This window comes from Mercenaria mercenaria, chromosome 16 (assembly GCF_021730395.1).
Source record: "Mercenaria mercenaria strain notata chromosome 16, MADL_Memer_1, whole genome shotgun sequence".
Classification (NCBI taxonomy): domain Eukaryota; kingdom Metazoa; phylum Mollusca; class Bivalvia; order Venerida; family Veneridae; genus Mercenaria; species Mercenaria mercenaria.
Window position 1 is genome coordinate 62,198,024 of NC_069376.1, and position 17,553 is coordinate 62,215,576.

The following is a 17,553-nucleotide window of genomic DNA, read 5'->3' on the forward strand; positions in this document are numbered from 1 at the left end:
AAAAAACACGAACGAATCAATATCAGTATCGTCACAAGTATCTTGTTGAGACACACAAGTGGCGTTAAGTGGGACAAGTCCTTCACTGAAATAGGGTTAATGTACCAAAGTAGCCTTGGTTTAAACTATTAAATCGACTGGGTTTTTATTCTTTTGATAGGTTAGGACAAATATTAAAATGATACGTTTCAAAGGGCATTATTAATTGATAAATTCAACGATACAGAGAAGACAGAAGAGACAGTGATCGTTCATTGATAATATGATCATCAGATTCTAAAATACATTTGTAATAATATAATGGCCATTTATTAAAATGTATTTAAAGGTATATTGTACGCCCACCGTTTGTCCTCTTGTTGATCTAGGTATGCGTCATCGTCAACATCATAATACTTCGTTTATCAAAATAAATGTGGGGCTGACTGGCTGCAGTCTGGTTAAAACATTCAGTGGCACTCCTCAGTTTCCAGCATTCCACCAGTCCAAGACGATGCCTATATTTATGACCTGCAACGCATTTGTTTTGTGTGGTTTGTTTGATGTTATATGTCTATAGTGGCCGTTTGTAAAATATATTAAATACTTTCTCCGTTCTGAAAGTAAGAACAGCCAATATCTAATCAGAATAATTATATTTAGAAGAACATTTTATAAATAGAAATGTGTCACCTCCGTTAGTTTTAGAGAACATGTGATACAATTATTTTTCTGTTTTACTCATGCAGCGTTTTATATTCAGCTAAACATGTAGTGGATGTAGCTAAATGATAGCTGATCCATTCTAATAAAAACCACATTGTAATTTTGTTACAAGACAAGGTCATGGACAATTTCTACACACACCTTTCCCTTAATCGACAATCCACCTAAGTGTTAGGTCACCTGCCGTTTCTGTTACCGAATTAAGACATTTTAAGCTTCTTCCTGTCCATTACTGTCGCTCACATGTCAGTAACTGGTCGGATGAATCGTTGCCCCTCTTTTTAGATTTGTTTCCTGTACGAATGTAGTTTTCTTTTGAAGGCACTTTGCTGGTTGAGTTTTCAACTAATCAGTGTGACAAATATTTCTAAAACTAAAAACATCTGATATTAGAATTTAGGTTAAATGAGTGAAGTTTAGTTAGTGTTTGGTATTATAACATTACACAGGGGTCGTATAATGTTCCAAACTTTGCCACTGTGTTTTTGCTTTCTTTGGAACCCTAAAACTCTTTATTATCGTCTGTTGTTTTAATTTCTATCTCAGTAGATGGTAATTCAAACGACTCAGAAAGACTATATTCTACAATTTAAGCTGATAATGAGTAATTTACAAGTTCTACATTTAATTTGCAATTGAAATATTTGTAAAGAAATAAATACAATATCTTCCATCTCAAGATTAGGGAAAATAGAAACAAAGTTACTTTTGTAATTGTTACATAATGCAATATGAAAAATACGCATAATATCACATGATACTCTTCTAATTACATATGGTATATGTAAATTGGTTTCCTCTATGAAATAATTCATAAAAAACCCTTCCATGCAGTAAAACAAGGAGGAAAGAAGGAAGCTTTGTTTAATTGGTCTATGTTTTCATAAGAAGTTTGTAATTGTTATGACTAATTCATAAGTGGCAAAGCATGTGAATAAAGTATGACTATATTTAGGCGATTCCAACGTCCAGCATCCTTATCCGAACATATAAAACAGTAACGAGCTTATAGCTCAATATTAAATGTGGTCGAGGAAACGACAAGCACAAATTTAACCAGATTAAACATTAACGGAGCATTAACTGAAGCAGAATATTAAAACGAGCGGACACTAGCAATTATAACAAATATTCAGGTGAGTTACATTTTTAGACAAATACTAAAATTTATCATACTTCATGAAGTATTTTCCTTTTAAGATACCAAATCTTATTCATTCAATAGATATGTTCATATTCACTGTTAGTTATGATTTTTTAAAGTTTTTCAAAGGTTTAGTCACTTACTTTAGTATTAAAACATAACTGATTCATTATTTTAATTAATTTGTTGTTTTAGATTTATTTGCAATCTGTGTTTTATTCTTCAGGTAAAATGGGTTCTACCAAAGTGATACTCTTGGTTGGGTTGCTTGTTCTGGCAGCTGTTATTGAGAATGGGCAATGTCAGAGACGCCAAAGGTTGTGCAGAATGAATAGAACATCCGGTACATGTAAGGATATTGTAATGAGAGGAGATGGTGGTTCATCAAGGACTGCTGGTCGGTGTGCTGAGAAAGGCGGCACGTGTGAGATCATATCAATAAGAAGGAAGGCTAGATGTGTTTGTGCTATCATGTTTGATGTTTAAAATTACATTTCCAGTCGATTGTGCCGATATTTGATCAGTATCATGTAAGCGTAAATAAATAACTGAATTTAATTCACTTTATATGGCTAGGAGTCGCCAATGAAATTGTACATATGTTTGAGCAAACGTTAGAAATCGGTAAAGCTTGAGAAAAAAAAAAACGTTTGTATGTTGTTGAACACAAGCTGAAAGAAATGAAATACCATCCGCTTCCTATGATTAAATTTACCAGTTGCTACAAGAATAAAACATGCAGAATGTTTTCGGTCGAATGTTGGAAACGGAAAAATGAGATCAGGTTTACTTCACCAATTTTATTTTAAATTGTTCATTACATAATGACAATGGTAAGGAGTTGATGAATTATTACACTATTGATGCCTGGTTGATTCCTCCTTTGCTGTTGGCAATTTTACTTGTTAACGATATTCTTGCATACATATCAATGTCCAGTACTTTTTTTCATCATTTATTTACTTGCTTATTTTTGTTATTCATTTGTCCGTTCATGTATTTTTATCATTTTATGTGAAATAGGTTAGTTAGATTGATTAATCGATATTAGCTATTTATTCAGAGCAGTTTTCATCATCCAAATATGTTTACTTTTTGCATCAGAGCTTAAGTTCGTTCGATTCACGCTATTATTATATAAGGGTTTTCAAATTGTCTTAGTCATACTATTGTAATCCCGTTTTTTCTAGATCATGACTTGTAGCATGTGTAAATGTTGAGTTCTGCTCAACCCGGGGCTAGAGGGCATAGACGGTAGCATGCATTTCCACTACCGTCCATGAACAGGCTCAATCAAACCGAACCTGCAACATTTTCGATTTTGTCGTTTTGAGCGACCTGTGGAGTTTCCACTTTTTCTATTTTACATCATTTTGACATAGTGTGATATGTATTTATTTATAATGTTTATGAGTGGCAATCTCAAGTGTTATTTATTCTTTTTACTTATCGTTAATATTCGTTACAAGAGTAATATACATAATAAGATAATTTTACATACATTAATTAGTTTGTTTTGATATTGTTCTTTTACCTTTCTTATAGACCATTAAAGAAGCTGGTTTGTTTATTTATACAAATAAATTTGATAACTGAACAATAAGCTGTTTTACTTATTACAGCAAATGAGCATATCCTGCTCAAGGTGAACTATTGCGTTTGCCATGTGTCCGCCGTCGTCCATCGTGCTTTGTTAACAGTTCTTAACACACTTTCTCTAAGTCTTAAAAGAGAAGAAATTCCTACATGAAAGCACTCGCCCAGCCATTCATAACGCTGATTCGATTTTGAATTGAAGATGATATGAAGGTTTTAAATCGACGAAAATGGCAAACAAATGAAGAAGATATTCGAGTGTTTATGGTGCCATTTACACAGTGATGATTTTACTTTTTCAAACAAATTATTTTAGAAGCCACTTCGGCGAAAGACAACTGAATCGAAGTCATGATTTAATCCAAGTAACAATAGGCAACTAATTATCAAACTTGTTCAAGGTTTTATTGAGGCATACATTCTAACTAAATTCCATTTGAAGGGAACTTAAAGCTTAATGGATGATTAAACTCATTGTATTTATCACTTTAGATATTTCACTCTTGAATTTTGAATAATTTATACATGCCGTAAATATCTATGAAGACGAGTATTAATGTTATCAATAGAGAACTCTGCTGCGCCAAAATAATGATTTTCCGCCTCGTGAGTTTCACTACTTATTTAGATAAACAAATATTGTAAAAAAAAATGAAGTAAGATAAACGATATATAGTAAAACTTTCGTTTTTAGCGCACGCATTTCAATATGCTGTAAGTTTTAAAGACAGCAATTTTGTATTTACACAAGTTAAAAATATTTCTGTTGTGAATAATCTAGGTCACTTTCGAGTGACTCAGTACGTATTTACTTACTAACTGAGGGAATCCCGCTACTGTTACTCAGGAGTGGCTGGCGTGATTAAATAATGATAGAGAATTTATTATCTCGTTTAAGATGATAAGGACTTTAATATTTCGTATAAAATAATCATAACATGCTGACAATCTAAATTTTAAGACTTTCCACACTGCATAAACTGAATTCCCTATAAAAGAATGTACATGTTATATTTCATATGAAAATAAAGTCTTCTAATTACCATGGTCTGTTCTAATAACAATGACACTGATTTACTATTGAACAAAACTTTACCGTCTAAAGAGTTACTCTTGAGTCAGATGTTTCCATCCGCACCTTCAACCACTTAAAGATTCTTATACGCTTGCAAAACCCTTTTTAAAGCAAAACATGAGTGAGCTATGTGTCAACGTTATTCTAGTTTTTAATTCCCTGAAGTAATACAGTTGTAATTTGCATAAAAGCCTGTTTTTAAGCATTTAAACATATGAAAAATACACTGTGTAATATTTATAAAAATAAATTTTCATGTTAATATGATTGACATTTTGAAAGAAATGTTTTTAGCCTATATAATCTGAACTTTTGAAATATCTTTTCATGTTTTATTTAAACAAGCTTTTTCAGCTGACGCGGACGGCCTAGGGAAATTCGGTGAAATTTTGGTGGCGGGTTTACCCTGCTACCAAAGTTACAAGTGTATTTCTGACAATCATAGAATCTTTATTTTATTCCTAATCACATCAAAAGGATATAAAAGCACTACGCAAAATAGTCCCATTTATGAACATTGCGGATGAATTATTAATGATTAAGCAGGTATCTATTCACACTGACCATTTAGATTATATTAGATCTATCAATGATAAGGAATTCCAGACCATGCTTACATCACTGATTTCCAGCTGTCAATTTATATCAGTTCGTGTAAGGTCAGGCAGAGTTCATCTTAAATTTGAGGCACATTGGTATTTGTTTCGCATACATGTATATTTAAATTATAGTTTGGCATTTTCTTTGTTACCAGTAGAGTGTTACTAATAGATCAGGGATATTATAAACAGGGCAATTTATAAGCGAAATATTTATAAAGAAAAGGTGAATGCTAATATTTCATAGTGAAATTTTCTTTTTTATTTGAATGTAAACTGTTTGCTGTCTTTGCTATGCTCCCTTGCCGTCCTGCAATTCTTGTCTGGAGTATTTCTCAGCAACCACTGGTTTGAATCTAGCGAAACTTCATAGGAAGCTTCACTATCAAACGGAGATGCGCATATTGTCTTCGTGTTCCTGGCGGATGATTTTTCACAGAGTGCCCTTTAATTATTCAACAGTAGTATATTATAGTACAATTTTTGTCCATTCTATCCATTTGAAGTCTATTTTGACTGAATTCATTTCTCAGATCACATTGATTAACATATTGATAGATTAAACAGACTGAAAATTAATCCATCAAAATGTCATTTCTTCAAAGATCAAATTACTTACATCGGACATGTCGTTTCCAAAGATGGTATCCAAATAGATACTGAAAAGACAAAAGCTGTAAAAGATTGTCCAACACCTACATCAATCAAGGAAGTCGGGAAATTTTTGGGTTTCGTCGATTACTTCAGAAGGTTCAGCAACCACTACTTGGAATTTTGCAAAACTTCACAGGAAGCTTCACCATCAAGAGGAGATGCACATGTTATCTTAGTATTCTGGTCGGCTTATTTTACCAAGTTATTGCCCTTTGATTATTCAACAGTAGTATACTATAGTACACTTCTTGTTCAGAGTATTTCTCAGCAACTACTGGTTGGAATTTAGCCATAAACCATAGGAAGATTTATCATTAAGAGGAGATGCGCATATTATCTTCGTGTTCGGGTCGGATGATTTTTACCGAGCTATTGCCCTTTGATTATTCACTAATAGTATACTATAGTACAATTCTTGTCCGGAGTATTTTTTAGCAACTACATGTACTACTTGGAATTTAGCGAAACTTCATAGGAAACTTCACCCTTAAGAGGATAAACACAATCATGTTATCTTCGTTTTCCGGTCGGCTTATTTTTACCACGTTATTGCCCTCAGATTATTCAACAGTAGTATACTATAGTACACTTCTTGTCCAGGGTATTTCTCAGCATCCATTTTTCACAGACTTGTTGCCCGTTGATTTTTCAACAATACTTTATTATAGTACAACTCTTGTACAGAGTATTTCTCAGCAACCACTGTTTGGAATTAAGCAAAACTTCATATGAAGCTTCACTATTCAGAGGAGATGGGTATATCGTCTTCTTGATTTGGATGGATGATTTTTCACGAAGTTATTGCCCTTTAAATTATTCAACATTCGTATACTATAGTACAATTCTTGTAGCCACCACTGTTTGGAATTTAGCCAAACTTCATAGCAAGCTTTACTATCAAGAGGAGATGCGCATATTGTCTTTGTGTTTCAGTCGGATTATTTTTCAATAAGTTATTGCCCTTTGATTATCAACCATTAGTAGTACAATTTCTTATGCAGAATATTCCATAGCAACCACTTTCTGGAAGTCATCAAAACTTCATGGGAAGTTTAAATCACAAAAAGAGATGCGCATATTGTCTTTATGTTTGTGACAGGATGGACGTACCGGGGACAATAACCATCAGAACAAATCAACACCCATTACAATATTTACAACTTTATTTACAGAAAATGATTATTTACAATGAATAAATGATAAATGAAAAAAAAATCTGATTATAAGAAAGAAAGAAAGAAAATCTGAGTTCAGTATCTCTAGATATAAAGTTCTAACACTGACAGTTCCGTTTTAACGTGACGTGGCACAGTTGTTTCCGTTAATTTCGAGCTTTATGTAGCACAAAAAGACAACATATCTTCAAATAATGTCCCTTTAAACCGTGAATACGTTGACTCCGATTTGGCTCCCTATGATGGTAGGTGATTGCATCCCTGAGCTGACTTCAGAGGATAACAAAAATCATCGTCTTTGCGGTTCACGGCACAACCATGGGACGAAAGCTCTGCGCTGGGAAAATCACATCCAGGCGAGTGAAGACAAGTGAACCTCGGGTATTGTACTTCCGGGTTGTGACATCATCACCAGGTAAAATTCGTCTGGCGGAAGAAGCTCGATCGAGCAAGAAAAATCAATTTGACGTAGATTCGTCTAATGTCAAAATGTGGTGTGCGCTAGGCATATCTAGTCCAGTCTATTTGTAGGGTAATGTCCCGCCAAATACTAAATTTCATGGGACTCACGACTAATGCGTGTACTCTGACTATTTGTATTTCCACGGGAATCACGATATAGCCGGGAAATCTGACTACTTTGGCGCGGATTGAAATAGAACAATTTAAGGCCCGTTATAGTGGTTTTGGGGATAAAAACATAAATTACTGAAGTTTATAAAATATCAACTTTCTTATTACTGAACCGAATTTAATAAAATTTACATGGAAATTTAAGTTATGAAATACAGAAAAACATGAGAGTTATTTTATGCGACAAATCTGACATGTACCTCAATAACTCAAAAATTTACAAAAAGATTATGCAATACCTGCATTTACACTACAATGAGGCCCGTGTGTCATTTTGTGACAATGTTCTGGTCGGAAGATTTTTCACTAAGTTACTGCCCGTTTAGTATTGAACATAGTATACTATAGTACAATTTCTTGTCCGGGGTATTCCCGTGCAACCACTGGCAGGAATTCATTGAAACTTCATAGGAAACTTCACTTGTAATAGGAGATGTGCATATTATCTGCATGTTTTGTTCAGATGCTTTTCACTGAGTTATTGCCCATTGATTATTCAACATTAGTAAACTATAGCGCCATCATCGTCAGTGAGTTCCACTTGTGTTCTTTTAATATGTAATAATTCAAATTTCGGGGAGCATCCATCGGTTTTATACAGTTACATTTTGTACAGGTGACATGACATATTTAATAGACAAAATATAAATTCAGATGCTCTCTGGTTTATCCTAGCTGTTAATGAAAGGCATTGAGGTACACAACAGTTGCCATTAAACAGAAAATAAATCTACCAAACCCCCACCACCCCCAGACGTCTCAAGGCTTTAATTTTTACACGTCCAATTACAGCAGAGAGTGTAGCTATACAGTCGAACCCTCACAAAAATAAATGAGTTAACGAAACCTCTTATACCGGCACTTACGGTACAATGCACCGGAACTTGTATATCATAGAAATATTATTCAGATGATTCCTATCATATAAGATACAAAAGTATAGTGGCTTATTTATTCCGGGTCTAGTTGTCGTGTTGGCAGAACAAAGACACGACAACACGATAGTATGACAACATGACAAATACAGAAAGTGTCGTTCTGTTGTGCTGTCGTATGCGCTGGGCGAAAGACATAACCCTACACGACAGGTCGACAAAGTAAGGGCACTAGAACGACATGTTTACACCCGCCGACAAAATGATGAGTTGGATTGGGCTGGTGACCTATATTTGTTGTTATTTCGTGTACAATCTGCGAAGCTTTTGTAACTCGACGCAAGACAATTAAAAAAATACAGAAACTGTCATTCTGTCGTATTGCCGTGTTTGCGGTGCGAAGATACGACTATAATTAGGGGGCATAACATTTAAATTACCGCGACACGAAACTTCGACAAAACATCTTTCGAGCTGGCGGCCCAAATATGACATTTTAAAAGTATGTGATAGTGATTCGTTCAAGACCTTGCAACATATCACTGTAGATTCCGAAAGTTCCCCTTTATGCTGAAAGTAACGAAATGACCCTTTTCCACGGAAAGCTGTAAACAGAACAATTCTGGAGCAAACTCTTGTTTTTGATAGGAATTAGATAGTATTAGAGAAAGATACAAGTATTCAATTCGAAGGGACCTTAATGGCTGATGGCTGAGTTGTTAATGTTATTAGACCGTCAACTCAGTGGATTTGAATTTCGAGCCCTGCTTGAGTCTTCATGCGAATAGGACATCCACTGGCAGATGGAGTGCGAAATGTTGGTGGTTCCACCTTAGCGTACAACCGTGGCTGGAAGAATGGAGGGACACTTGAGGTCATATTTCTACCTTAAAATCTGGAATGTCGCTATATGACCCAACAAACACTAGTGGGGATAATCGGACTCCCAATCTTGTTTAAAATTAGTAATAACAGGGAGCGCCCTGGTTTCTCGCTTTTTCCCTGCATGGTTAAAATTAAAACATTTTCCCCAAGTTATTCTAATATTAGCTATTGAATAGATATCTCAGGCGATCTATGTGTATAAAATGGTAGCGAAGTGGTAATAGAGGATTGAAAATCTTGAAAAGAAAAATGTCGAAATGAAAGAGTCCTTGACATATATGCAATCGCAATCCATGCGCAATAATTTGATTTTCGGTGGAATTAAGGAAGAAACAAATGAAAATCCTGAAAAAACAGAAACTATCCTCCGAAATTTCATGGTTGAAAAACTACAGCTTGCAAGAGAATTAGTTGCAAATATGAAAATTGAAAAGGGTACATCGTATGGGTCCTCCTGCACAAGATCAAACTGAAAGGCAAACTAAAATTCGCCGCATTGTTTGCAAGTTCAACCTGTTCCAGGACAGAGAAGTTGTTCGGAAATCCAGTCATAAACTTAGGAGTACGAGTTATTATATCACGGAGCAGTTTCCACCGGAAATTGCAGTGAAAAGGAAAAGTCTTTTCAGGAAAATGAAGCAGGAAAAGGAGGCCGGCAATACTGCCTGGGTCTCATACGATAAGTTATACGTCAACGGCAAAGTTGTTTCCGACGCGTAGGAGCTCGCGGATGGACTTAAGTGTTTAGTTTGGAACTGCAACGGACTTAGTTCTGCTAAAAGAGCGGACAAAAATTTCACAGATTTCTTGACGGAAAACGATCTTATTATACTTACGGAGTCATGGACTAGTAAATCAAGTAACATTGAATTAGACGGTTATTTTTGTTATAATTTATATCGAAAATTCAGGCATCGCAATGCAAAGCGAAATAGCGGTGGAATTGTGATATACGTACGAAATAGTATTAAAGATGGAATTACTCTTGTAAAAAATGTACATGATACGATTGTTTGGATAAAGTTTGATAAATATTTCTTCAAAAACCCTTCCGATATTTACTTGGCGGCAGTATATTTATGGCCCGAAAATTCCCCGGTTGCAAATATTTTGGATATAGACTTATTTGACTGTTTGCAAAATGATATAGAATATTTCAAAGCTAGAGGCACGGTTCTTATTTCCGGTGATTGTAACGCAAGGACATCGTGTAAAAACGATTTTATCTTATGTGATAGTTATGTGTCGGACATCGACGAGGATGAATATTTTACTGATACGCCCCTGCCGAGATTTTCAATGGATAAGGGAAGTAACTCTTATGGTAACAGGCTAATAGACATGTGCAAGTCTACCTCCCTTAGAATAGCTAACGGTCGTCTAGGCGCCGATTTTGGCAAAGGTGTATATACATGTTATAGTTATAATGGAGCCAGCGTGATTGATTATTTACTATTAAGTGAAAAAGATTTTAACATGATAAATAATTTTAATGTTAGTAATTTCAATGAGTTCAGTGATCATTCTGCTTTAAAATTTAAAGTGTTGTGTCATTCAGGGGTTGAAAATTGCTCCACATCCTTCAATTACGAGTTTGTCAAATGGGATGATAACGCAAAAGAAGCATACCGTGCTGGATTGATAGCAAAGCTACCAGTATTAAATGGCATTTTATACCAATATGAGATAAACAATGCAAATAGTATAAATGAAATGGTAAAAGCTTTCAGGGACGTAGTTAGGGGGTGGCAGACCCTTATTCTTAAAATATGGCAGTAAAATTGACAATTTCGAAGTCACACAAGAAGATAAGTCGTCTAAATGGTTCGACTATGACTGTAGAGAGGCAAAACGTTTGTATAAACATGCTCTTTCTCAATTCAATAAGTCTCATACGGAGTCTAATCGACTGGAATTGGTGCAGTTAAAGAAATCATACAAAGATCTTATAAAGAAAAAACGCAGGTCTTTTAAATGGCAATTAACAAAAAATTTTGAAAACTTAAAAAGGTGCAAACCTCGGGAGTTTTGGCGTTATTTTAAAAGTCAAAAGGGGGCAAATAATAATGGAATAGGAATAGATGATTTTAAACTTTATTTTGAGAATATGTTCTCGGGTGTAAATCATGCTTCTAACCAGAGTGCAGAAAATTTTATTAATAGTCACGATTTTGATGATTTTAACCCTGTTTTTTCTGAATTAGATAGAAATATATCCTATCAGGAGGTATGTAAAGCAATTTCGATGCTTAACAGAAATAAAGCAGCTGGTATGGACAACCTGCTAAATGAATACTTTATTGAAGCAAGTGATATTCTTTCAGGTCATATTACTGAATTATTTAAGAATATTTTAGAATCCGGTATTTTCCCGGAAATATGGACAAAAGGTTGTATAATACCGTTGCATAAAAAAGAAAATAAAGAAGATGTACAAAATTACAGAGGTATAACCTTACTAAGTCATCTTGGTAAACTGTTCACTAGTGTATTAAACCAACGAATTACTAAATGGTGCAATGAAAATGATGTGATATCCGATGCACAATTCGGATTTAAAAAAGGTTGCTCAACAATAGATGCTGTGTTCATTTTACAATCCCTGATTGAAAAATTTTTGAATGAAAATAAACGATTGCATTGTGCATTTATTGATTTACGCCGTTGTTTTGATTCCATTTACAGGAATGCACTATGGTATAAATTGTATAATACTGGTTTAAATGGTAAATTACTAAGAATTGTAAGAAGTATGTACAACTCAGTAAAATCATGTATAAAGTCATGTGGAAGTTTTTCTGACTTTTTCGATATTTCTATAGGTTTACGTCAAGGGGAGATAATTTCGCCTGTAATGTTTTCTTTGTTTATAGAGGATCTAGAACTATATTTACAAAGTTCGGATAATTCTGGTATATGTTTTCAAGATGTTTGTTTGATTTTACTTTTGTTCGCTGACGATATGGTTCTTATTGGTGAAAATCCTTTTGATCTGCAATGTTCATTAGATAAATTACTCGAATATTGTAATAAATGGGGTTTGGAGGTAAATGTGCCCAAAACTAAGATAGTTGTTTTTCGTAAGAGTGGTCTGAAAGCCGATGAAAAATGGACATACGGAGAAGATGTTATAGAGGTAGTCAATGACTTTAATTATTTAGGGGTTACACTTAATTATACTGGAAATTTTAATTTAAATACTCAAACTTTGTATGGTAAAGGTTTAAAAGCTCTCAGTACCCTCATAGCTAATTTAAAGAAATATGATACAAAACCAAAACTGGCGTTACAGCTATTTGATTCCTTTGTGGCATCGACAATTATGTATGGTAGCGAAATATGGGGTTTTTCTAAGTCGAAAAAATTAGAAAATATTCATATTAGATTTTGTAAAGTCCTTCTTGGTGTAAGACAGTCTAGTTGTAATGTAGCTGTGTACGGTGAGCTTGGAAGATATCCGCTATATATAAATAGATACATCCGCATCATTAGATATTGGTTTAAAATAACGAATGCAAATAATATTATTATCCAGTGTATAGTTGATTCTGGTTTGAAAGATGCCCGTAAGGGATGCAATAACTGGTTCACACAAGTACGAAACTTACTTGAAAGATATGGCTTTTTAGATGTTTGGTTAAATCCTACAAATGTAAACCAGAGTCAGTTTTTGAGTGTTTTTAAACAGTGATTATTAGACGAGTATATACAAGAATGGAGAGCCAGTATAGATTCGAATAATGTTCTTATATTGTATAGATCTGTTAAAATTAATTTTGGATTGGAATCTTATTTAGAAAATATAGTATCGAGAAAACTAAGAATAGCATTAACAAAAATAAGAATCTCAGCACATAGTCTCAGAATACAAACAGGTAGATTTTCACGTGAAAGAGTAGATCGTAACCAAAGGTTTTGTGAAATTTGTAATACAAATGATATTGAAGATGAATTCCATTTTGTTTTTAAGTGTCCACCATATGAAAGGTTAAGACGATTGTATATTAAAAGTTATTACAGAAATAGACCAAGTATGTTTAAATTTATACAATTATTAAATAGTAGCAGAAAAAATGAAATTGAAATGTTATGCAAATTTATTTGTGAAGCAGTGGAACTGCGATACCAGATCATGAATAGTTAGTCCAATAAATGTAATACATGTATATGTGGAATTATGTTCATACAAACTGAAGTTAAACTGTTCCGAACTACTTTTTGTGTTCTATAGACTTTAGCCGTTTATTGTTGTTATTAAAGCATAAATGTCATTATATCGTGTTTCAAAACTGCGTAATATTGTAACGCAACATGTTTTTGTAATGTGTCCATTTTACGTATCGCTACATTATAAAAGTCAGTACCTTAGTTAACTATACATGAATCAGACATGAAGATTCCAAAAATGAGATAAATGCTATGTAAGCATAGAGGTCACATCTATCTACAACGTTGCATAACATGGACATTTTACCGACATGTATGGTTTTGTTGAACCTATGCGCCACTCGGCTTGTATCTTACTAATTTCATTGTAAACTCTAGTTGTTGTTGTTTTTAGTTAAAAACTGATGTTAAGCAGTCCCGAACTTCTTTTTTGTGTAGTGTAATTAGTTTACTCATCTGCACTGTAAGCTCTTGTTGTTGTTTTTTAGTTAAGAAACTGATGTTAAACAGTTCCGAACTACTTTTTGTGTAGCGTAATTAATTGACCTGCGGCGCATAGGTGCGACATTGAATATTATATAATTAACTGTATAGTACTTGTATGCTATTTAAATGTTAATCCGTCCATCCAAATCCTGAAATATCTTACAAATAATTCATAAATATATGTATATGATTAATGTCAAAATCCGTTATAATTGTTTGAATGTCATCTGTATTTTCATGCCATGCAAATATGCTTGTAAATGTATTTATCACGAGGAACTTTTAGTTCAAGTGAAATAAAATTCTGTTCTGTTCTGTTCTGTTCTGTTCTGTTCTGTTCTGGTAATACAATTAAGTAGTATACTCTGATATTTCAGTGTAAAGAACTGTAGTGTTACAAAAGGTACGTTTAAACTTTAAACGACAGATAATAATAATTTGTTAGAATTCGTTAACATCTTGAAACAGTTTACAGTACGTTTAAGGAAGACAAAAAAGGGATTATGTTATATATATTTCACATCTCTTTTATTGTTATTATTATCAATATTATTATTATAATTGCAATGACGTTTGTATATGGCAAAACGCATGCTCTTTGCGAATTGCCAGTAATTCATTAGTAACATAATTATTCTTTTTTTCAGGAGTTGATTTACCCAAAAGAAAGAAACAAATATATCACCTAAATACAATCAATACCATAATATGGCTCATAAAAGATTATTTATATGCGTCGCAGTGTGTCTATGTTTGTTGCCACTTCTTCAAATATCAGAGGCAAAACGTTTCAAACTCTGTCGCTTTAATCGAAAAACGAACACATGTAATGGCATCATTTTACGAAAGAGCGGACCAATACGATATTATGTTAATCCATGTGAAGTTGCCGGAGGAAGCTGCATGAAATTCAAAGGACGCAAACGGACCAGTTGCTTCTGTAACAACAGACATGATTTATGAAGTCAGGATATCAGAAAAGATGTTTTTAAAGAATCAAGTTCGGCATCAGTACGTCAAAGAAAACGAAGATGATGCAAGTATAAAAACTCACATAATTCAATAACTGTTAGCATAGAAGAATTCAATTATCACTACTTTAAAAGTCGGCGATATTAAATGATCAACTACAAAAAGTGTTGCGAAAATATTCAATATATGAAGGAACATGGACGAAATAAAACTCTTATATATATTTTTTTAATTTTCAAACAGATACAATGTATTTTAGAAAAATGGAAACCACTCCTATAATGTTAATATGGCTAGGTATTCTGCCAAAACCTGTTTTTATATACTGTAACGCAGAAACTTTATCTTTGTGAGTAATATCTACACCTCATTTTAGACACCCTGTTAGATGTACCAACAAGAGGAAACTGCTAATCCTGTTCCTTTTTTTTTTTTTAAATCAGATTACGGGAGACAAATATTTTAGTATTTTAGTATTTATAACTACATTTTACATGGCACATTAGTGCTTCTTTACTGATTCAAGTTTTTAATGTGTTGTATTTAGAGGACTTTAAACTTTGGATTAGCAAACGTATATTTGGCTTATGATGTACTAAAGATAAAGATTAATACAAAAAATGTCTTTGAGCATTTTATATATTATATTACCTATATCAATATTGATTCACGAATATAAATTACAAGTTTTGCATGGCAACTGCATTGACACACACACACAAACGCCCACACGCACGCACACATGCACACGCACACACGCACACACCACATCTATGCATACATTTCTCATGCATAAATTCTGTTGAAATATAGTTCAATTATTTTAACAACGAAACATTCTCAATTGCATTTCAAATAATATATCTCTTGCTAAAGGTTTTAACAATTTAACAAATATTTTTATGTTATCAGAGAAGGTAATGAAGAGTATGTAAACAGGGAAGTAATATGGTAACATGAATCAGTTACATAAATTCACTTGTAATTCTATATTGAATGGCCATTTACTTGTATGATATCTGCTAATGTGTATAAAATGTAAAAACGATCTCTTTTATGTTGAAACATTGTTCATGCAAACTTCGGCAAACACATCAGGATATATAAATAGAATAGTGTTAAATGTTTTAAGGGATAATTTAAATAATTCTTTTTCATCATTCATTTACTTGCTTATCTATATTATTCATTTGCCCATTCGTGTATTTTTATCATTTTGCGTGAAATATGTATCTTAATTAGATTAACCGACATTGGCTATTTGTTCAGGGCAGTTTTCATCATCCAAGGACGTTAGCTAAACTTTAATCAATTCATACTATGTCTAGTCGATCGTCTCATTCGTCCTGTTTACTCAAGATCATGCATGTGATTTACATCTTATTGATAAGTTGTAATATGTCTTTATCTATAATGTTTATAAGAGACAATGGCACCGGTTATTTATTGTTTATGTTCGTTACAAGAAAATTATACTTGAAAGTGATTTACATGTGAATAATATTAAGATAGCATTACATATATAAACTGATTTGTTTTGATACTGTTCTTTTCTTTGTTCACATGCTTGTAATTATTATTGACTTGTTGATTTATACAAATAAATTAGATAATTCTACAATAATCTGTTTTACTTATTACCTCACTTTACCGCATTATGCTCACGTGAGCTGTTGCGTTCGCCCTATGTCAGCCCTCATCAATCGTATTATGATTATAATAGTGATGATGATCTTTTAACGATTTTATGATATACATATAAATGTTCTAAAGAACAAGATTCTAAAAATTCCAGATATAGATTTTGTTTATTCGAAAGCTGCACTTTACGTAGCGGTTAGACATCATTAACAGGCCATCACCCAGCCTGCCCAAAAACGTATTTCACGTTATCAACTGACACTGACGGACAAGAGAAATTCGATGAAAATTTTAAACACTGTAGGGTAAGTGTCAGTGTAGCTATACCGTCGAACCAGCGTATTATCTTAATCTTTAGCTTGCTAAAATTCTAAAATTGACGGATTCATCATTTAATTTGGGCAGTACCATTTATTATTCAAAGGGATGATCACTGAACATTCACTGACTGAATTGCGAAAAATACACACCATGATCAGTCTGCACTGGTCGAAAAAGCAAAATAATCTTGAAAGTTAAAACAAGAGCTCGCAGAACACGAAATGACCCCCTTAATTCATTCAGTAACTGCACAAGGAAAAGAAAAAAATCTAGTTATTTGGCCAAAAAAGAAAGGTTCTACTGCTCTGGGTCAAGGTGATCTTGACATTTGACCTACTGACCTCAGAATCAATAGGGGTCATATGCTCGTCATGATCAACCTCCCTATTAAGTTTCGTGCGTTCTCAGGTTATCGTCCGAAAATGGTGTAACTGTTTCGGGTCACTGCAACCTTGACCATTGACCTAGTGATCTCAAAGTAATTAGTGGTCATCTGCTGGTCATGATCAGCCTCCCTATTAAGGATGTCTGATATTTTGAAAAATGTTTCTTTGAATATTTCTTTCTAACAATTTTACCAAAAATTAATGCTAATTTGTTAAGATATGGCTAATTATGTACCATT